Source organism: Saccopteryx leptura, chromosome 3 (genome assembly GCF_036850995.1).
Source record: "Saccopteryx leptura isolate mSacLep1 chromosome 3, mSacLep1_pri_phased_curated, whole genome shotgun sequence".
NCBI classification, from domain to species: Eukaryota; Metazoa; Chordata; class Mammalia; order Chiroptera; family Emballonuridae; genus Saccopteryx; species Saccopteryx leptura.
Window position 1 is genome coordinate 357,946,080 of NC_089505.1, and position 21,735 is coordinate 357,967,814.

Consider the following 21,735-nt stretch of genomic DNA (forward strand, 5'->3'; position numbering starts at 1 on the left):
CAAAGGAGGTGTGCCAAGGTGAAATAAGTGTCCGGTGGAAGTGGTTGAAGGGGGAACAGATGTGAGCAGGGCGGTATTTTTACAGACTGTTCCACCATCCGAGGGCGGTAGGATGAGGAAGAGGGCTCGGGGGCGTGGAGGAGGCCAGGTTGTGAGCGCATGCGCACACTGTCAGCTCCGTTTGTTCCCTGGTCCTTGCGGCAGGACTCCGCTGTTAAACCGCTCGCATGGGGCTGGAAGAGATGGCCCTCGGGACTCTCCTAAGACGTTCTGTTCATTGGCCAGCTGTCCCTGAGCCAGTGCCAGACAGCAGTGTCACCCCAAACGCCTACGTCTGGGATGGGGTGGGCACCTCGTCAAGCATGATGGGGGTTTTGACCAGAGTCTCTGGGACAAAGCTCTCTCCTATCAGGATCTGCAAGAGATTTGACCAGCTTGTCACACCATCGGGAGGTTTGGCGCGGGGTCCAGACCATGCAGACCAGGAAGGAGAAAGGGCACAGGGGAGGCTGGGAGGACAGTGAGCATGGCTCCCCCAAGAGAGTGGGCCTTTTTAGTAGGACCAGTACCACAAACTTGAGTCACCAAGACCTGGGGCTGCTAAGCCTGAGAAGAACCGCACTGTGGACCCTGCTGGGGAAATTGGGAAATTGCGCAGGAGAGACACCCACAGCGAGTGGGAAAGCCCGCATAATACACACCCAGCTGGGCTTCCATTGTGCTTTGTGACTGGGTCTTCTTCCCCTGGGCCTGGGTCAGTGGCTGCAGGAAATATTTAAGGGCCCCTGAAGGCAGTGCCCCGTGGGACTGACAGCCTTGAGGGGAATGGAGCTGCACAGTCACTGCACATAGGCTGGGCTTTGGGCAGAGTCCGGAGCGCTGGGGATGGGGGAGTTGGGAGGGTGGCGTTGAACAGCGCATTTGAGTCATGACTTGGTGCTTCCTTGGCCAGTCTTCAAGCAGGAACTGGGTTCTGAAGACAGGCTGTGTCCTGGGTTCACAGGACCTGGCACATAGTAGGTGCTCAGTAAGTGACTGTTGAATGACTGAAAGAGAAAATGATGAGAAGATAGCTCAGGGACATGACATCTGTGTTAAGTGCGGGGTCCCCGAAGTTAGACTGCGCCGGTTCAGATCCAGTCTCTTCCACTAGCTGTGAGGCCTTAGACAAGTGGCCAACCTCTCTGCGCTTCCGTCTCCTGTCTGTAAAATGGGGATAATGATAATACCTATGGCCTCAGGTGCCTGTGAGGGTTGGATGGGTGCATTCATGGTCAAGCTGCTTGGCCCTGTGCCCATCTTATGCGGCAGGAAGTGCCCAACAAATATTAGCCCTTATTCTTGTCCTGTAGAAAATCACTGTGGGCAGGCGTCCCCTTTACTGAAAGACCTGTGCCACTTCACTCAGGCCTATCAGGAAAAAATGAGGATGGACAGACAGCTGTGGAGGAGAGAAGCGAACCATGGGGTGGCAGCTTTCTCTCTCAGGGACAGCTGGGAACCAGAGCAGAGAACCCTGGGACACCATCAGCATATCAGAGCTGGGGCCAGAAGAAACGACTCAATCAGGAGACCAGGGTCCAGCCGTCCCCGGGACCGCTAGTGTGACACCCACTCCAGCCTGGCGGACTAGACGCGAAAACTCCACCAGAGGCCCGAGATTTCCTTTTTGATGCGCAGCTCCAGCCCGCTCTCAGAGGAACAAAGACCCGTGTACACTCTCCTTTCCCTTTGCTTTCCTTTTCCCTCTATTTCCCCATAAAGCGGATGGCAGGGACCTGCCTACCACGCTTATCTCTGAGCAGCCTGGGAACTAAGAATGGTTTAGTATTTTTAAAGCATTGCTTTAAAAAAAAAAAGAAGAGAAAACAATATGGGACAGAGACTGCATGTGACCCAGCTAGCCTAAAATACAGTGCGTCCATAAAGTCATGGTGCACTTTTGACCAGTCACAGGAAAGCAACAAAAGACAATAGAAATGTGCAATCTGCACCAAATAAAAGGAAAACTCTCCCAGTTTCATACCTATTCAGTGCAGTTTGATATGGGCTCACACACAGATTTTTTAGGGTTCCTTAGGTAGCTATCCCATATAGCCTCTACAGACTCGTCACTGACTGATGGCCTACTAGAATGGGGTTTCTCCACCAAACTGCCGGTTTCCTTCAACTGCTTATCCCACCGAGTAATGTTATTCCTATGTGGTGGCGCTTCGTTATAAATGCGCCAATATTCACGTTGCACTTTGGTCACGGATTCGAATTTAGCGAGCCACAGAACACACTGAACTTTTCCCTGTACCATCCACATCTCGACTGGCATGGCCATGGGCTGCTCCGCTGTATACACGGTGTTACGTCATCATCTGCGCATGCGCACATGCTGCCACATCATCCCACAGACACTGGGAGGGTTTTCCTTTTATTTGGTGCAGATTTCACATTTCTACTGTCTTTTGTTGCTTTCCTGTGACTGGTCAAAAGTGTACCATGACTTTACGGACACACTGTATTTACTACCTGGCCCTTTACAGAAAAAGTTGGCCGAGCTCAGAAAGAACCCCAGCCGCCGACTCTCAGAAAGAGTCACCAGACCAGGGTTTGGATCCGGCAGTGGCTGGTCAGAACCGGATTGAGCCGTTTAGGCCGTGAGAGCACCGGGGAGGGGAGCTCAGTGGTGGCTTTCACAATGGCAGTGGTGGCAGCAGCCGTGGAAGAAGGAAGAGAGGTGGTGGGCAGAGCTCACTGAGCATGTGCGCTGGGCTGGGACTGCGGCGAGGGCCTCGTCCCTGCCATCCCCTCACCAGCGCTCTGAACTGCGTGCAGTTATGGACCCTCGGACACAAGCTGCTGGGGGCGGAAGGCCGCCGGCTCAGGAGAGGAGCTGGAGCCGGGGTGTGAACCCAGGCCATCCATCGACTCTGCATGCTCCTGCTTTGCCTCCCGATTGTAGCATTACCTCTCCTTCCAGGCACAGAAGCCTTTGGCCCTGCCTTCCCTCGGTCACTTTCCCAACCTCCTTTCCCCAGTTACCTGACAAAAACGCTCCCCCACGGTAAAGGGGGAAGTGAAACACAGGAGAGCTGTGAGAAACAGCTCGGAGACGTGAACGTCTAGAACGGCGGTTCCAGCATTCATCCATTTATCTGTCCATCCGTCCATCCATCCAGCACCACACCGAGAACTCATGAGAGCCCTTATCCTTGACAGTGACAGGTGGGGCAAACGCCCAGTGCCCGGGTCCTCCAAACCTAATACCACAGGGAAGCTCATTAAATAGCATCCAACACTTGATTAACATGCTGCAGTTCGGGCAGCACCAGCCTATTTCAGCATTCCTCCCCTCCCCACCCGTTACCATGACGACACTATTCTAACAAACAGCTCCTTAATAGTTAACGAAAATTATGCTCCTGACAGGGGAACAGAAGAGCAACTGCAGTGCAAAGGGTCTGCAAGGACAGTTTTGCATGAAGCCCCGGTGCCCCTGGCCCCTGCATGCCATTATCGTCAAGAAATGTGCACGTTCTGGGGGGCTGGGCGCCAACCTGATGCCAGGCCCGCGTTGTGCACAGCAATGGAGGGTTGTCAATCCTTCAATACAGAATGTCACAACGGCTGCGCAAGGACGGGGTGGGGTAGCGTGATAGCATTATCAGACGCTCCTTTGTACAATGATCTACTAATTTCCCCACTGCTCGCCTGAGGCTGCTGAAACCTCGCTTGCTTGCTGTGTCTTGAATCAAGCTGCATTGTGAGACAGCGTGTGCAGAACCCAGAGCACGCGTGCGCTGGTGTGAGAAGGAGCTTGTTTCCCCTTCTGGGCACCATCTGGTCCCACACGGTTGAATCAGTAACAAGCAGGTGCAGGAACCAGGGGTCCCAGTCCTCTGCCCTCAAGGGGATCAATGCCACAAGAGAAAAGTTCATTGGGGGACAGAACTTCTATGGCAGTCCTCACCACTGCCATGGTCTGACTGTGTGCTGCGCACTGGGGAAGCACAAATTAATTACATAATCCAGATCCCCCATGGGAGAGATGGGTGGATAACTACAGGAAAATGGGAAGAGTGCTATCATGGGGATCTATTAGCTGTGTGTCCTTGGGTAAGTTACTTTACTTCTCTGGGCCTCAATTCACTCATCAATAGATTGGTGATAAGACAATTACCTATATGACGGCCTAACTATTGTCATAAAGTTTAAAAACATGAAATAAATGTATAAAAAAGCACTAAAAAACAGTTATTAAAATACTCCTTAGAGTGGACACATGGTTGGTGTTCGCTGCTATCGGAGTTTCTAGATTCCCATGGTCCCATGCATACAATTATAATAGTAGCTGACATCTTTCTCCTATGGGCTTACTCTGCTAAGTGTCAGGGTTACACTGTCTCATTGAACCTTCACAGGCAACCCTGTAACACTTCCATCACTACTGTCCTCACCTCTCAGATGAGGAGATGGAGGCTTAGAGGAGTCAGGGAACTTGCCCAAAGTCGTGAGGTTAGTAAGGGGGGATGGGAATCCAGTTTGTCTGTGTTGGTCTCCTAGCCAGACACAGTGCAAGGAGCAGGCAGGTGGTCCGGGGGGGGGGGGGGGGGGAGGGGGAGGGGCACAGGCAGCTCCGGGCAGGGCTGACTCGGGAAAGTGGCCAAGGGTGTCTGGAAGGTTCACAGGTCCTCGGGGCCAGAGGACGGGATGGGAGGCTGGAGGGACAGTTCTAGGCAGGAAGACTCGGAGGGACAGTTCTAGGCAGGAAGACTCGGAGGAGTCTGGGGAAGCCACGCTTGGAAGAGAACCACAATCTGATTGTTCCAAAGGCTGGTTCTTGGTATTGAGTGGGAGCTTATCTTCAGCAAATATGACCTGTTTATTTAAAATATGCCTTGGATTTTTATTTAAGATATATGGATTGGGAGAGGATGAGTGAGCCAGAGGGGAGAGCAGAGCTTGTCGAGTTTTTCATTTCCTTGTAGCAGGATTTAATTAGAACAACCTGAGAACACCTGCATCAAGTGTGTGTGTGTCTCTGGAAATTGAAAATATTTTGTGCCAGCACCTCCAAAAGCAATGGAAGTGGCAGAGAAAAGAAGGTTTGGGTGGTGCAGCTATTTTAATTATAATCAAAGCCATACTGGAGTGCATTTGTTAATACATATGTGATGCGTATCAGCTATTTACTAAAACACAATAGTGTTTCACCAAGCTCACTGGTGAACAAGAAGTCTTTATTTAGCTCACAAGCTACAGGGTTCAGCCTGTCTGGGTTGGGTTCGCTCATGAACCTGAGGTCAGCTAAGGGTCAGGTAATGGCTCTGTGATCTGGGCTGGGTTCATCTACACCTGGCTGGCTGGCTGCCAGCTGACCTAAGGTGACCTGTCAGGCTGACAGAGGTGAGCTGACACAGCTTCACATGCCTCTCACCCTCCAGCAGTCATGCCCAGGCATGTTCTCTTGCGGTGGCAGAAGAGCGAGCGAGGGTCATTGCTTTTCCAAGCCTGGGCTTGCATCTTCTCTGTTTACAAATGTCCAATTGGTCAAAGCAAGTCACATGGCCAGAGTCTCAATGGGAGGGCTCCACAAGGTCACATGTCAAAGAGCTTGGATACCAGGAGGGGTACAGAACCAGGACTGTTACTACAATCAATAACATGTTTCCCAAATCCACCAGATGAAACCATCCAGCCATCTTGACGGAGGAATCCCCAGACAAACTTAGAAAAGTCACATAAGTTCCTCTGGTCCAGGAGCCACGAAGTAGACTTGGCCTCAAAATGAGCCCTCAGCATGTGGCATGTAAGTCAGCATCTGTGTCCTCCACATCACGCCTGATCCCCGACCCAGGTGTCTGCGGTGACACAGAGAACCCGCCACTAGAGGAATGGGGACCCAGTGTGCTCCCGATGGCACTCAGTTTGGATGCTTTGCTCGTCCTAAGCTGCGTGCCCGCCGAGCAGGGACAGCACAGCCCTGGGAACGCAAGGCTAACGTGTGCTTCCCTGCAGACCTCGGGACCCAAAGCTTACCCTAAGGGCACTGCCGAGAAATAAATGTAGGTCAAATGAGAGAAAGGCCTGTCTAAAGATATTTTTATGCTACATCATTATTTCCATAGTAGCCTAATACCTTAAGTGATTTTGCACCTGATAGTTTCCATAGCAATAAGGACTAGCATTATTCCCAATTCAGAGATGAGGAAACTGAGGCCCAGGGAGCTTAAGGAACTGCCTTAAAGCCAAGTGTGTAACACAGCCCCATCTCTCTCGACCATCCCCGATCTCCAGCTCAGCCCAAGGGCCGCCTTCCTGCATATCCTTAAGACGCTGTTCAAATCCTGATTCTGTCTCTTGCAGACATGTGGCCTTGGACATGTGACATACCCTCTCCTAGCCTTTGGAGAGACTCTCATCTCCCCCATAGAAGAAGTGAATGAGTTTAAAATGAACGACTAAGATTCTCGAGCGCTGCCCTACAGCTGGAAATGTTCCTAGTGCTCTCCTTTAACCCTCAAAACCGCCCTGAGAGAAGTACTGTTACCACCCCGTCTTTATGAGGAGGAGCAGAGGCTCCGTGACACTGAGTGACCTGCCAGAGGTTTCACCGTACAAGGCTGAGACCTGGACGCAGCCTCCAGAACCTCTGCACTTCTGCTTCCCACATAAAGCGGCAGCCAGGACACCGCAGATCTTAGCTGTCATTGTCCCTTTGGAACGGTGAGATTCAGAAGCAAGAATGCCCGCAGGAGAAGCACAGGTGTGAACCCTGCCCCCACCTTCAAACACATCGAAGCCCAAGCACCTGGTCCCTTCAGATCACAGGAACATCACGTTAGAGAAGCCCTGAGTTCACTCCCCAGAAGAACAACAGGGGGAAAACAATTCTACTCCATCCAAAGCTTGAGGTCACAGACCCTATGACTCAGAAAGCAGTGGCATCATCTAAGTTTTAACACTTAACACCGCGTGACCTGTGCGCACAGACGCCGGGGATTCAGATGAGGTATCGCCGCCAGTTCATTTGCTGAGCACATGAACGTTTCTAAAAAGGGTGGTACTTGGGGCACTCGGTCCTCCCACCCGCATCCTCACGCTACATGTATCTGTAAAGCTTTCTAGGCTTCTTGAAGTCAGCGCCTTTTAAACTCCTGGAGGGAGATTAGATAGGAATGAGTGTCCACGTTTTACAGATGAGAAAATGAAGGTCAGAGCAGCTAAATTTTGGCTGCCAGCCCCTAGGGGAGGCGAAAGAGGTCATATCTGACTCGGACTGAAACTGTGTTTCTTTGCATTCAATCTGGGAGGGGGAAAATAGTGTTTACCTCTTAGAGTTGTTATGGCGATTAACTAGATCGTCTATAATATCATGTGCTTAGAACAAACAGTACCACAGATAATCATATAAAGTCTTTTTGCTCAACGTGTCGTTATAATGTTGATGAGATGCTGTAGGAACTTAATTAACTCTTGTGCATATCAATTTAGCCCATGGTCAGGTTGGTCTCATTAGATATCATTTCGCTTAAAGTCGTAAAACCTATTGACGTTAAGCGAGGACTTACTGTACCTAGAACAAACCTCGAAAGCACAAGATAAGTAGTGCCTATTGCCGTGACTGTGACTGTGTGCATTTTGATCAGGGTAAACAGAAGCGCAGTCCTCTGATAAATGTTGTCTGTGGACAAAGTATCTATCAGGGCCTGGGGGTGGAACCACAACAGCATTTCCTGGGATGAAAACATTTCCAGGCCACTGGGAGAGGTGACTTGCCCAAGGTCACCCTGCTGGGGACTAGATAGATGTCAGCTTCCCTGACCTCAAGATCTCAACCCTTTCTGCTTTCCCCGGCAGCCTGAGTCTCCTAAGAGGGGGTTCTGTCCCATCCCCAAGTCTCCCATTCCACCACCACCCCTTCTCACGATTAGGGAAGTGCTTGCCTTCATGTGTCCAATGGAAACCACACCCCCATCTCTCCAAGAGTTTCAGCCAGCAGATGTGATGGAGCAGTGAACGCAGGTTGGCATCAACCATGCAAAAAGGATACAGTTTGTAGCTGAGAACACTTAATTAAGCACTGGGTTTAATTAACTTAAATCAATCTCCCTCCCTACTCCCATGCCCCCCTCGAAAAGCGGGGCCATTAAAGCGTAGTCCCTAACTGGAAGTCCTGATTTTAGCAGTTTGTAATCAGACTCAAATTGCTGGCTTGTTGTCTTAATCTGCCCCTGAGATAGCAGCCTTCCCCATGTGATTACACTTCCTCTCTCTGGCCACGTTTCAGACATAGACAAGCATTGCACTGCAGTTTATCATGTTGTGGTTATTGTTCCCTGAAAGGAGTGAGTGGAAACAATAGCCTTTCTTTGCATAATTCTTTAAACACGTGCTCACACGCACACTCACACACTTCTTTTTATTTTTAATTCCAAATCCAGCAATGAGCTTTGCACTTTCACAACCACTGTGATGATGCCGCCTTTGCCTCTACCTTCAAGAATCTTCATTAATTTTTTTAAAAACATTTTTTTTCTTCTCTCTAAAAAAATAGAGACCCACCCCAAATTGCAAAATAATGAAATACACAGAACTGGACCTTAGATCCCCTAGAATTTCTCCCTTCCCTTCCAAGCGCACCAGGACAACCGTGATGCCCTGCCTCTTCCTGAGGCCGACGTCAGCCACCCTGGTCCAGACCCTGTCATCTTTCACCTGGACCTGAGCCGTCTCCCCACGAACAGTCTTCTTGCTGCTTGAAATTCCCTCTTGACTCCTCAGCCCATTATCTTTTTAAAATACAGATCAAATCGCATCTCTCCCAGGGATTGGAAGCATCTAATAGCTTCTTCCTACAACTGAACTGATGTCCAAACTCCTTTCCCTGGCTACCCAAACCCTAAAGGACTCCATTTCTCTCCACCTCTCCAACCTCATTTTCTACACACGCCCCTCCTCCACTGCGCTCCGCCATGCTTTCTCTCTTCCTCTCTTCCTGTCGCTCAGATACAACCAGCCTGCGTCCGCCTTACGGTTGGTTTTGCATTTTCTGTTTCCTTCATACGCAGTGTTCTATTTTAGCCTGTGTCCCCTGGGAAACAGTGGCTGTATGATGAGGGGACGGGGTGGGGACAGGGGCAAATGTGCTGTCCCAAGTAGCAGCAAGAATGAGGGGAAGGAGTGAGAAAGAGAAAACAATTCTATGAACGCATTATTCTGCTCACTGCTTACTTCATGAGAAACCAGCCAGCAGCTCTGAACCTTGGGCAATATGCTAAACTGTAATGCAACACGTGCGTGCGCGCACACACACACACACACACACACACACACACACACACTACGTTTTGCAAAACTGCTCACTAGCAGCACAGGGCTTTAGGGCAAACGAGGAGAGGGACACAACACTCAACAACTATTGTGTCACATTTAAAATAATAACCTAATAAAATCAGTAGCCTAGTTTTATACACATTACCTGTGGTTTAGAAATACACCAGCCCTGCAATAATTATTGTAGTTTTCCTTTCAAAAAGACCTGTGTGCTTGAGGAACTGGGTGTCACAGGAATTGCAGCTGTGGGTGGGTTACTGGGAAGGGAGTGAAATTGGACGAAAGTTGTTAACACCAGGTGGGGACAAGTAAACTGAGGTCGCTGGCCCGTGTTGCAGGTGGAAGCAGGTGTGCAATTTGGGGATTTCCATGCAGCTCGGCTCACTGGCTACAGTGGTCTGTATTCGCCTACTGTTTCTCACAGATGAAATCGGGCACAAGCAAATGCAAAATTCATGGTATACTCAACTCGTTCTCTAGTATCAAGCATGTTGGAACAAACCTGCTTTCTCCAAACGAGCATTATAGCAGACCTGACAGCGGTGTGTCTCAGAAAAGCCGGCGGGGCTAGAAAGAGGGAGGAATTTCCTTGTCGGCCCCTTCCCTCTCCTGTCTCTCAGGGGTCTGAGTCCCCACCAGCGGGAGCTCTGCTTTATGTTCGGGGTGTTGACCTGGCCCCTCTGAGTGGCCACTGGAGAAGCCAGGGACTTTGGGGGACTGGGCAGGGGGCGCCTGGGGACAGAGCTGCAGCAGCCCCCCCACTGAGGGTGCAGTGTTGGTCATGCTGATGCCTGGCCGTCACGGGAGGAGACGTGGGGACTGAAAAACTGGTGGAATCAGGAGTAGGTTGTGCTTTGTAAGTCCACTTAAAGATACCTCTTCAGGGCCCTGGCCGGTTGGCTCAGTGGTAGAGCGTCGGCCCAGCATGCAGAAGTCCTGGGTTCAATTCCCGGCCAGGGCACACAGGAGAAGCGCCCATTTGCTTCTCCACCTCTCCCCCTCTCCTTCCTCTCTGTCTCTCTCTCTTCCCCTTCTGCAGCCAAGGCTCCATTGGAGCAAAGTTTGCCCGGGCGCTGAGGATGGCTCTGTGGCCTCTGCCTCGGGCGCTAGAATGGCTCTGATTGCAGCAGAGCGACGCCCCAAGATGGGCAGAGCATCGCCCCCTGGTGGGCGTGCCGGGTGGATCCCGGTCGGGCGCATGCAGGAGTCTGTCTGACTGCCTCCCCATTTCCAACTTCAGAGAAAAAAAAAAAAAGATACCTCTTCAGGGGAGATGGTGAGGACCATAGAGAGTGCACAACACGGCCAAGTGCAAAACAGAAGCAGAAGCCACTGGAGCTAGGAGTGACATGATTGGACTGAGACTTTTTAAATATTGACCTGAAATAGTGTAGAGCCCGGGTGGGTGGAAACCAAATACCAAAGCAGACAAGAAGCAATGGCGGCCTGGGCCGGGGGCCGGAAAGCGGGGGGGAAGGGCCAGATTCAAGGTGTATTTTGGATGCAGAGCCAACAGGAGTGGCTGATGGATACATTGGGTGCGTGGAGGGGTGGGTTGTTGCCCATCACTGGAACGCTGTTCTTTCTGGCTCATGGAGAAATCGCTGGATTGCAGTCAGGAGACAAGCCTGCCGCCCTTAGCAGTGTGACATTTGACAAGTCAGCGAAAGCTGAAAATCATTGAGATGTTGAATCTGTCACCCGTAGAGGGACCATCTAGAGGCCAGTCTGTAGAGTGGCAGCGTTTGGCTGTGATTAATGCTAACACAGCCAGCGAGAGTGAAATTCTGGGAAGCACTGGGGGGTGGGGGGGGCATCTCCTTACCACCTAGCATTGAAAGTACCTCTTAGGAGGTGGGGTTTTGTGTTGGGAGTTTTGGGGTGATCTTGAAAGTTCTCATCATAACAGCACTGACAATAACAAAATATTCACAACAGTGGTTCTCAGCAGTGGGAGGGGTGAGGGGACAGTTTGCCTCCCCCCAGGGAGCATTTGGCCTTGTGTGGAAACATTTTTGGCTTATCAGTTTGTGGCCGGGCTTCTAGGGGCACGTGTGGGTGGAGGATTTTAGCAAGCCGCCGAACATCCGACAGGGCTCCTGGCAGCACCCTCAGCAAAGCGTTAGCTGGCCCCAAATGTCAGCTGTGCCCAGGCTGAGAAACCCTGATTTAAAATACCATAAACATCCAACATGGGCGGAAATGGTTAGCCCTTTTCAGGCCCGTTGTCCGACCCCGTGCTCTGGAGCGTCGGCCATGTGGACGGGTGGGCTCCACCGCTGTCTACACCTGACACAGCCTTTCTAGCTCTGTGGAGTTGGGAGGCATCGATCAAGAGTTGAGTACACACGTGCTGAGATCAGCGTTTCTGAAAGGCTGCCAATTCAGGGGTAAACTTTTTTAAATTAAAATGCACAAAAATGCCATTAAAAGTTAAGCAACGTGTGCCAAAAATTAGAAACAGCTGAGATGCCCTTCAGTAGGTGAATGAATAAACGAACCACGCCACATCCACACAATGGAGTGCTATTCTGCCCTAACAGAACAAGCTATCGAGCCAAGAAAAGACTCAGAGGAACCGTAAGTGTGTATCGGTAAGAGAAAGAAGACAATCTGGAAGGGCTATGCACGATATGGTTCCCACTCTGTCCTATTCTGATAAAGGCAAACTATAGAGACAGTAAAAACATCAGTGGTTCCCAGGGATGGGGGGGGGGGGAGAGATGAATAGGTAAAGTACAGGGGGGTTTTATGGCAATGAAACTACTCGGTGTGGGCCTGACCTGTGGTGGCGCAGTGGATAAAGCGTCGATCTGGAAATGCTGAGGTCGCCGGTTCAAAACCCTGGGCTTGCCTGGTCAAGGCACATATGGGAGTTGATGCTTCCAGTTCCTCCCCCCTTCCCTCTCTCCCTCTCTCTCTCTCCTCTCTAAAAATGAATCAATAAATAAATAAAAATAATAAAAATAATAAAAAATTAAAAAACAAACTACTCGGTGTGATACTGTAATGACAGGCACATGTTCCTATACATTTGTCAAAACCCATTAAGTGTATGATACAAAGAATGAACCCTAATGTGAAGTATGGACTTCGGTTAATGATCGAGTCTCGTTCGTCAGTTGTGAGGAATGGACCGCGCCAGTGGGAGAGGGTGAATCACAGGGAAACTGGGCGCAGCGCGGAGGAGTTCGTGGGAACTCTAACTTTGGGGCATTTTTTCTGTAAACCTAAAACTTCTCTGAAAATTAGTCTACCTTTTTTTTAAGTTAGGTACTATAACATACCATAATTAACAAAGTTAGTATAATTATCCTAATAGTGACACACACTGAGTGCTCCAAAGAGGCAAATACATAATAAAAAGTTATCGCCATCATCATTGTTGGCAAGGATGTAACAGAACTGGAAAGAAAGAATAGCACTCGTTTAAAGAGCCTTTATTCAGGTCCAAGCAGATAAAATGTTGAGCCTTATGTATTTGGTTGCCGCCACTACCCTAGGAGGAAGCTCTTAATGATTGTCTTCATTTTATAAGCAAGGGCACATGCCCGGGGTCACAGCGCATCCGGGGTGGGTTTGAACCAGATCTGATGGACTGCTACTGCGCTCTGCCTTCATGCACATACGTGTGAGAGTGAACATGGGTGACATAAGAAGGGAGAGATGGCCTTGGCCGGTTGGCTCAGTGGTAGAGCATCGGCCTGGCGTGTAGGAGTCCCAGGTTCGATTCCCGGCCAGGGCACACAGGAGAAGCGCCCAATTGCTTCTCCACCCCTCCCCCTCTCCTTCCTCTCTGTCTCTCTCTTCCCCTCCCGCAGCCGAGGCGCCATTGGAGCAAAGATGGCCCGGGTGCTGAGGATGGTTCTGTGACCTCTGCCTCAGGCGCTAGGATGGCTCTGGATGCAACAGAGCGACGCCCCAGAGGGGCAGAGCATCACCCCCTGGTGGGCGTGCCGGGTGTCAGTCTGACTGCCTCCCCGTTTCCAGCTTTGGAAAAATGCAAAAAAAAAAAATAGAAGGGAGAGATGAGGGTGATCGCTGAGAGTGCATCGAGAGAAAGAAAAGGAAAAAGGCATCAAAAAAACGAAAATGCACAAACCCACAAATGAAGGAGAAAGAGAATAAGGAAGAAAATGGGGGGAAAGAAGTGTCAGGAGGAGATGGAGAAAGAAGGCAAGGAGCCATGTCCCCTAAGAGCTTCCTGGAGCTGGTGGCCGGGGCAAACTACAGTTGTCCCAGCATCCCCTGTTCCCACCCATCCCCGTCCCTTGTGCTGTGTCTGGGTCCCTTCCTGTGGGTGTCACCACTTTCCGCCTGCTTGCCCACCAGGGCTCATCCCAGGATAGTGTGTGGTGGTGACCCAGGCTGACCAGTACTTCCCTTGGGCTCTGGCCAGCCCGAGAGGCGTCTGAAGCTGTCCTTCCACCATGGGTGGTCCCGGGTCGCTCTTCTCACCTAAGGTTGTTCAGAAGGTTCCAAGTTAGCAGCAAGAGCCCACGCCCCTGTCTCCAGGGGTGCTTCCTTTTCAGAGAGAATATGAGGACCAGGCAGCAGCAATCTGATCCTTCCATGTGGATGCGAGACTCATAATCCCAGAGTGCCGCCTCCAGTCCTGTAGGGGGTGCCTGCAGTGTTCAGAGCCCTAAAACACAGAAGCAGCCATTTGACTCCTTCAGAAGGTGCTAGAATAAATCATCCTGTGCCACCCAGGTTCCTGAGGGCATCTGAGCAGGTCACTGAACCAAACCGTGAAACAAAGATCTAGCTGACCCACCTGGCGTTTTCACATCCTTGATAAGCTGACGTTATGCATGGAAGGGACAGTGGTATTTCTCTGTCTCTTCTCTTTCCTAATTCTGCACTGTCACCTTTCTATCCTCCTTAGTACCCTGAGCCCCTTCCTTCACCCAGTAACAGAGAAACCCACATGAGGACCTAGGACTGGCTGTAGAGCCAGACAGGTGGCTGTGTGACCTTGGCCAAGTGGCTTCATGTCTCTGAGTCTTAGAGTCTTAGCATCTTGGTCTATAAAATGGTGTAACAGCAGCTACTAGAACATAAGTTCCCTTCTAGCAGGTCATTGGCCTTCTGTTCATGGCTGGGTCCCCGGCATGTTGCATAATATTAGCAGATAGTAGGTGCTCAATAAATGAAGAGATTTTTTTTTTTTAGAATGAATAAATAAATGAACAAAAAATCACTTCATAGCGTTTCTGTAGGGATTACATAAGATACTGTGTACATAGCGCGTAAAAGATAGACTGATGCCCAAAAAAGGCTGATGACCCATATCATTGTGTCACAAGGATTTACAGTCATTATCTCGTCATAGCCTCCCAAGAATCCCATGGAATAGGTCTGGTTATGCCCATTTTATGCAAGGGGTAAACAGAGAAGAGGGCAGGGAGTAAAAGAATTTTTAGAAGAGAGCTCATTCCTTTTAATAAAAACTGTACCTTTAAAAAAAAAAGTCACAGCAAGAAGCTGTAGGAAGGTTCTAAAGTCAGTCCAAGGAGAAGAGACGTGTGCTTCTTGGGCTTTGGATCTAGACTGGCAGGCGTTTATGCCTCCCTGTGGAGTCCTCTGCCCCTGAAGGACATCCCAGGCTGGGGCAGGATGGTCCTTCCCTCCCCTTCGTTTGCGGTGGTCCTCTCCTGTCTGCAGAGAGCGTTGGCTGAGACATTGGGTGCCCTGCTGTGCTCTCGCCAACAATAACAGTAATCCTAATGAATTGCAGGTTGATGAATCCCTGATTGCAAGAGAGAGAAAAATTAAGAGTGAGCTGATTGAAACTCTTCATACAGCTCATTGTTTGGGAAGAGTCTGGCTTGGGAGGAGGAAGGACAGGGGATTTCCCGGAGATCCAACAGGAGATTTTAAAAGACAATTCTGATGGTCCAAGAAAAATGGTCTTCTTGGCTATGCTTTTATCTTGGCCAGAGCATTTGTCACACAACATCAGAATTGCCTGCTTCCTAGATTGTTGGTGCCTAAAAAGGTTGGGGGTGACACCAACATCCTTTCCCTGCCGGCTTAATGGATTAATGCAGCATCCCAGATGTCGCCGGTGTGACAATATATGATCCATATCCTGACCTAAGGAGTCTAGGTGCTGGTCAGGACAACCAGGAAACAACAGAAAGAGCAGTAAAAACGTTACGGGGAAGAGCACAGATTTGTTTATGAGTTCTAACTGTACAGGGGCTTATAGAAATTGATTGCTGAAACTTGAGCCCTGCAAAGGCCATTGTGCCGAAACAGTCGCCGCGGCCACGCCCTCCTCCTGGGCTGTGCAGCGTCTCCTGCAGCAGGCACCGCCACCTCAGTGTCCCTTCCGCATTTCTCCGCCTAATTTAATTGCAAATGCCCTGAAGTGCTCACACCTCCCCTGCGATGTGATTACTATTGGCTCTTCAGTTCGCCACCACCTGTGTGCCCCCTTTAAACTTGAGCTCAAGAGGGACGACGCATGTCAACATTAATTGCAACTTAAGGCAGTTCCTTGGAGACGACCCTGGGGAGAGGAATGGGGGAAATCAATTCTGGTGATTGAAAAACAATATGAGAATTAAGCTGCCGTCCTGAGTTCTTCTGCAGGGGACAGGAAAATGCCTCTCTGGATTTTCTGTCCGTGGGTCAGTGGAGACTGTTACTCATTCAACACAGTGCCATTCACACATTTCTTGAGGACATGCTCTGAGTGAGGCACCAGGCTAGACCCCATTTCATAGACCAAGACACCAAGGCTCAGGGACTCAAAGCCACTTGGCTAATGTCACATAGCCACTTGTCTGGATCTGCAGCCAGCCCCTGCTCCATTGCCTTCGCTGCTTCCCTGGGTCTGAGCACAGTGCTAGGTCCCCCAATCCTCACCCGGTTTTCTCAGACTTGATTACATGTCATCAGGGAGAGAACAGTGCCTGGGAATTGGGAGGTACTGGGTACGACCTCAGAGAAGATACTGAAGACCTCTGAGCCTCAGTTTTCATGGCTATAAATGGGGATAAATATAACATCTAAGGTTAGATAAACTTCCCAACAACCAGGATGTGGGAACACACTTTAAAAACCAGCATGTCCTGAGCTAGTGTGAGTTATTTCTTGACACCCTGGTAGGCTCTGGGTGTCCTGGGAGCCTGTTGTCGAGAAGTCTGGGCTCCTTCCTCCCCTTGGAGTCACATCTAGGTCATGAGAGGCAATACAGCCTAGTGGTCATGACCAAGGTTAGAATTCCAAGCTCCCCACTTGCTAGTTATGTGACCTCCAGCAAGTTACCAACCACACTGTGCCTGTTTTCGTCACCTACTAAATGGAAATGATAACAGCACCTACCTATTTCAGAAGGCTGTTACAAGCACTAAGAGAGCTTTTTCTGGGCATAATAGTAACCACCTGCTTTCCAGCACCATTGCTCTGTTGTTTTCCTTAAGAACACAACAAAGGCCCTGGCCAGTTGGCTCAGTGGTAGAGCGTCGGCCTGGCGTGCAGAGGTCCCGGGTTCGATTCCCAGCCAGGGCACACAGGAGAAGCGCCCATCTGCTTCTCCACCCCTCCCCCTCTCCTTCCTCTCTGTCTCTCTCTTCCCCTCCCGCAGCCAAGGCTCCATTGGAGCAAAGATGGCCCGGGCGCTGGGGATGGCTCCTCGGCCTCTGCCCCAGGCGCTAGAGTGGCTCTGGTCGCAACAAAGCGACGGCCCAGAGGGGCAGAGCATCACCCCCTGGTGGGCGTGCCGGGTGGATCCCAGTCGGGCACATGCGGGAGTCTGTCTGACTGTCTCTCCCCGTTTCCGAAAAATACAGAAAAAAAAAAAAAAGAACACAACAAAACCTTGAGATGTTAAGCCATCACTGCACTGGTGATTGCATTTCTTGGTCTGAAAATCAAGTCTAATTGTTTCTGGAAAACATTGCGTCCTACTATTTGGTTTTGAATTTTTACCATTCAGACAGGGAATTTTTTGTTCTGTCTGTTTTGTTTTGTTTTTTTAATGTGGTGTTTAGAAATTTAATGGAGCAATTTTTATTTCCATCTAGTGAAGTAGGTTGCTAAAGAAACTGGAAACTGAAGACCAGGCTTGCGTCCCAGGATGTTGCCTCATTCGTGGGGTGATTTTCCTGTTTTTCTGACAAAGAAATGAGTTTGTTTTTTCTTTAAGCTGGTCAGTGCCATAGCCGATTCTCTCACGCCCTTCAGCTCCGTACAGCCAGACAGCTAGAGATGTGAGCCAGGAGAGCAAGTGGCCTAGACAGTGTGGCAAGGACAGCTTGGTTCTTCTTGCCACAGGTGGTGGCCCGGCTCACTACAGGGCCACATGTTGGCTCATTGGAGGCCTCGAGTAGTTCTGCTTGACCTGGAACCCCAAATTCATGAGGAGAAATCATGGCTGTCAGTCTCCTTCAAGTAAATGACACATTTCAAGACTTCCGAGGGAAATGGATCAGGTGGTGACCCTGAATTGTCCACACTGTGAAAATAAGCCACCACTTCCTCAAGGTCTCCATGTGTGTGACACACCATTCCTAGGTGTTTTGTGTCACATCCTCACTAGTGTCCACCAACCACCCATCTCACAGATGGGGAAGCTGGAACCCAGGGAGGGAAAGGGACTAGCCCCAGCTGACACTGCTGTGAAATTATCCAGCAGGGTCTCTTTCATTCCAGAGCTCTCATCCTCTGGTAAATCCCGGGGTGGGCGGTGGGGTGGGAATTGGGGGTGAGAAAACTAGAAAAAAAGCCCCCAGAGCAGCTGGAGGTGGTGTTAGCCATCAGAGGGAAATAAATGGTCACTATTCCTCATAAAGGTGATGATGTTGTTAACTATTCACTTTCCAAAAAGGCTCTAAAAATTAACAGGTACATATTCAATTCTGGTTTTTTAAAAAACGAGAACTGGCCCTGGCCGGTTGGCTCAGCGGTAGAGCGTTGGCCTGGCGTGCAGGGGACCCGGGTTCGATTCCCGGCCAGGGCACATAGGAGAAGCGCCCATTTGCTTCTCTACCCCTCCCCCTCTCCTTCCTCTCTGTCTTTCTCTTCCCCTCTGCGAGGCTCCGGAGCAAACATGGCCCAGGCGCTGGGGACGGCTCCTTGGCCTCTGCCCCAGGCGCTAGAGTGGCTCTGGTCACGACAGAGCGACGCCCCGGAGGGGCAGAGCATCGCCCCCTGGTGGGCAGAGCATCGCCCCTGGTGGGCATGCCGGGTGGATCTCGGTCGGGCGCATGCGGGAGTCTGTCTGACTGTCTCTCCCCGTTTCCAGCTTCAGAAAAATACAAAAAAAAAAAAAAAGAGAACCTTTGCAGGCATGAGTCCCAACGTCAGAGGCAGAACTCATCCGGTCGACCTGCTTCGGAGTTTTCCTGCCTCCCCTGGGGCACCACAGGCTACGCTTTGTGTAAGGATTTGTTTTGTTTTCTTTCCAGCCCAAATAGAACCAAGCGATCCCAATGTGTCTTGCCCACAGAAAATCATCGCAGTTAATACTCACTCAGCCCCCTCTGTGTGCCAAGCGCTGTTTTAAGCATTTACCTGCACTAACTCCTTAAAGCATCTCAGGAATCCTGTGAGGCAGATAGCACTGGAGTCATTTCACAGATAAGGAAACTGAGGCACAGAGAAGCCAAGTCAGCTGCCAAGGTCACTCTGCTGGAAAGTGGCCGTGCGGGAGGCATGCCCGGGCAGGTCGCCCTGGGTCTGCTCCTCCCCTCTGCACTTTGGGCACCTGACTTAGCACGCGGAACCCGTTCCCCGCCTGTTCCCCCAGCGGCAGGGGTGGTTTTGCACAGACTTGTCCAATTCTCGCTATCTGGGTCTTCTCACAATTTTACCAAAGTCCTGGGTGTCCAGAGTTAGGGCTCAGTCAACAGCCACAGAACGTCCCTTCATTCAGCAAACCTGTACTGAATTCCAGCTGGGTCCAAAGCACCAAACTGGGCACCAGGAGTCCTCATTCATTATCACTATGCAATTCCAGATTGCCCAAGGGGTAGAATAGGTCTTTCTTATTCTCCCTGCCCAGAGCTACTGCCCCATATGATTCCTGTGTAGACCCTCTCCCCTCCTCCCTCATAGCACTGGGAGCATTTCCTCCGCAGGTGGGTGTTTTAACTGCTCTACTTCCCGCATCTGCTCAGGGAGAGCAGGCATTTTGTCCTCCACACATGGAACCCGCTTGGCTCGTAGTAGATGCTCCATAAGTGCTTATACCCTGTATCACAGGGGTCCCCAAACTACGGCCCGCGGGCCACATGCGGCCCCCTGAGGCCATTTATCCGGCCCCCACTGCACTTCCGGAAGGGGCACCTCTTTCATTGGTGGTCAGTGAAAGGAGCATAGTTCCCCTTGAAATATTGGTCAGTTTGTTGATTTAAATTTACTTGTTTTTTATTTTAAATATTGTGTTTGTTCCCGTTTTGTTTTTGTTTTTTTACTTTAAAATAAGATATGCGCAGCCTGGCCTGTGGTGGCGCAGTGGATGGAGCGTCGACCTGGAAATGCTGAGGTCGCCGGTTCGAGGCCCTGGGCTTGCCTGGTCAGGGCACATATGGGAGTTGATGCTTCCAGCTCCTCCCCCCTGTCTCTCTCTGTCTCTCTGTCTCTCCTCTCTAAAATGAATAAATTAAAAAAAATTTTTTAAATAAGATATGTGCAGTGTGCATAGGGATTTGTTCATAGTTTTTTTATAGTCTGGCCCTCCAACGGTCTGATGGACAGTGAACTGGCCCCCTGTGTAAAAAGTTTGGGGACCCCTGCTGTATCGTCTTTCAAGTTAGAGCTAAACGGAGATGGTTTATACCTGCACATCAAGAGACACTTCTTCAACAGCAAGCCCTGTGAGGCTGTAGACAGAGGGCATCCACCTGTACTCATGCTGTGCTCAGTAATGTACGGCCGTGTCACCAGGGGAAGTCACTTTCCCTCTCTGGGTGTCCGTTTCCTTGCTCAGGGACACCTGTCAGGACCCCGTCTGTACCCTAAAGAGAAATGGTGTCATGGCGGCCGCAGCGGTGTGGGTGCTGTGTTTGTTTTATCTGAGTCTGACAATGTTGCCCTCACCTCCTCTTAACCCAATTCCACAGTCACACCTCCCTCCCCACTTCCCCAGCTCCTGACTTACCGGGAAAATCAATGAATCTCCAGTAGGAAACCGCTAATACTGAGAGGTTTCACCTCAGGTGGCAATTATGCAGGCAGCTTACTGCAAACTGGAGGGAAAGACAGAAAGAAAGGGGTGTTAGCTAGTACAGGCACACTGGCACTCTGTGCGGCCGCTTTATTCGCAGCCGTGGTAGCCGGTGGGCTGTGTGCGGAGCCCCATCAGAACTCACATTATGGCAACTTGAGGCTTTTTGGAAAAGGTTATACATGAAAAAATAAACTGCCGGTGTTTGTTCTGATTTTTAGCGGAGACGTGAGGTTTGGGTCGCCTATCAGTGTACGATGCGTCTGCCTCTCTCCGGCCCCACCTGAAAAGCAGGGGCTCTGGAAACAGGGTGATATATCATGAACACTAGTTTACGGTTGGAGTGACCTCTGCTCCTCACACCTGTGGGTTCCGATTTCGATGGCTCAGTGACACTCCAAATGGGTTGAACCTTCATTTTGTCCTAACGCTAGGTGTAAGATGGTTGGTGTCCAAGGCGCATCAGTGGGAGTTGGCGGCGGTCAATGAGGCCACAATGTCATGGTCCGGCAGGGAGCCTCTCTTTGCCCATTCTATTCTTCCTCTGCCAGGAAGCAGCGGGATCGTCATCCATCCCTGAAAAGGAGGCTCTGAAATTCCAAATGATGAGCCATGCACGTCTGCCTTACAGAGCGTGCGGGTACTGATATCAGCATTCCCCTGGGAGACTGCAGTCATTCTGCCAGAACTCACTGCTCCGTACATGCAGGCATGCTGGTTTTAAATGGTACGGGCAAATACAGGGCAGGTTTACAGTTGTGGCTACACAGAAGTCTGTCTGTGCATTATTATTATTATTTATTATTATTAACCTACTTTTGCTCACCCTTATGTTGTTTATTTTTATGGCTTTAGGAAAAATTATAACTAGCTGATCAAACCTGTGATCGGTTTTATTGCTTAGGATGGTGCAAGAATTTTTAAGTGATTTTATTTAATATTAAGAAAATTAATAAATACAGGGGGTATTTGGGGATGCACACAACATTTTGGTACAAGTGACCGAAGTTGGAGGAACCAGCTAGAATGTGAACTTTTTTAGTTAACTTTTTAAAAACAACCTTGCATGTGATCTGTCAACCCGAGCTTGTCCCCCACCCCCAAGGCCCGTTTATCTCCCCTACTCCTGTAAGAATGAAAGAAAAATGGCCGTGTGCATCTAAGTCACTTTGGGGCACCCTCAAAATGTAGTTCCCTCACACGGTCCCCAAGACAGTCTAATTCAGTGG

General features: G+C 50.2%; 1 protein-coding gene across 1 annotated transcript in view; it reads left to right on the forward strand.

Moving 5' to 3' along the window:
* Window positions 1–21,735, forward strand: part of ZHX2 (zinc fingers and homeoboxes 2) — a 143,546-nt gene that overhangs the window by 71,984 nt on the left and 49,827 nt on the right. The window lies entirely within an intron of this gene.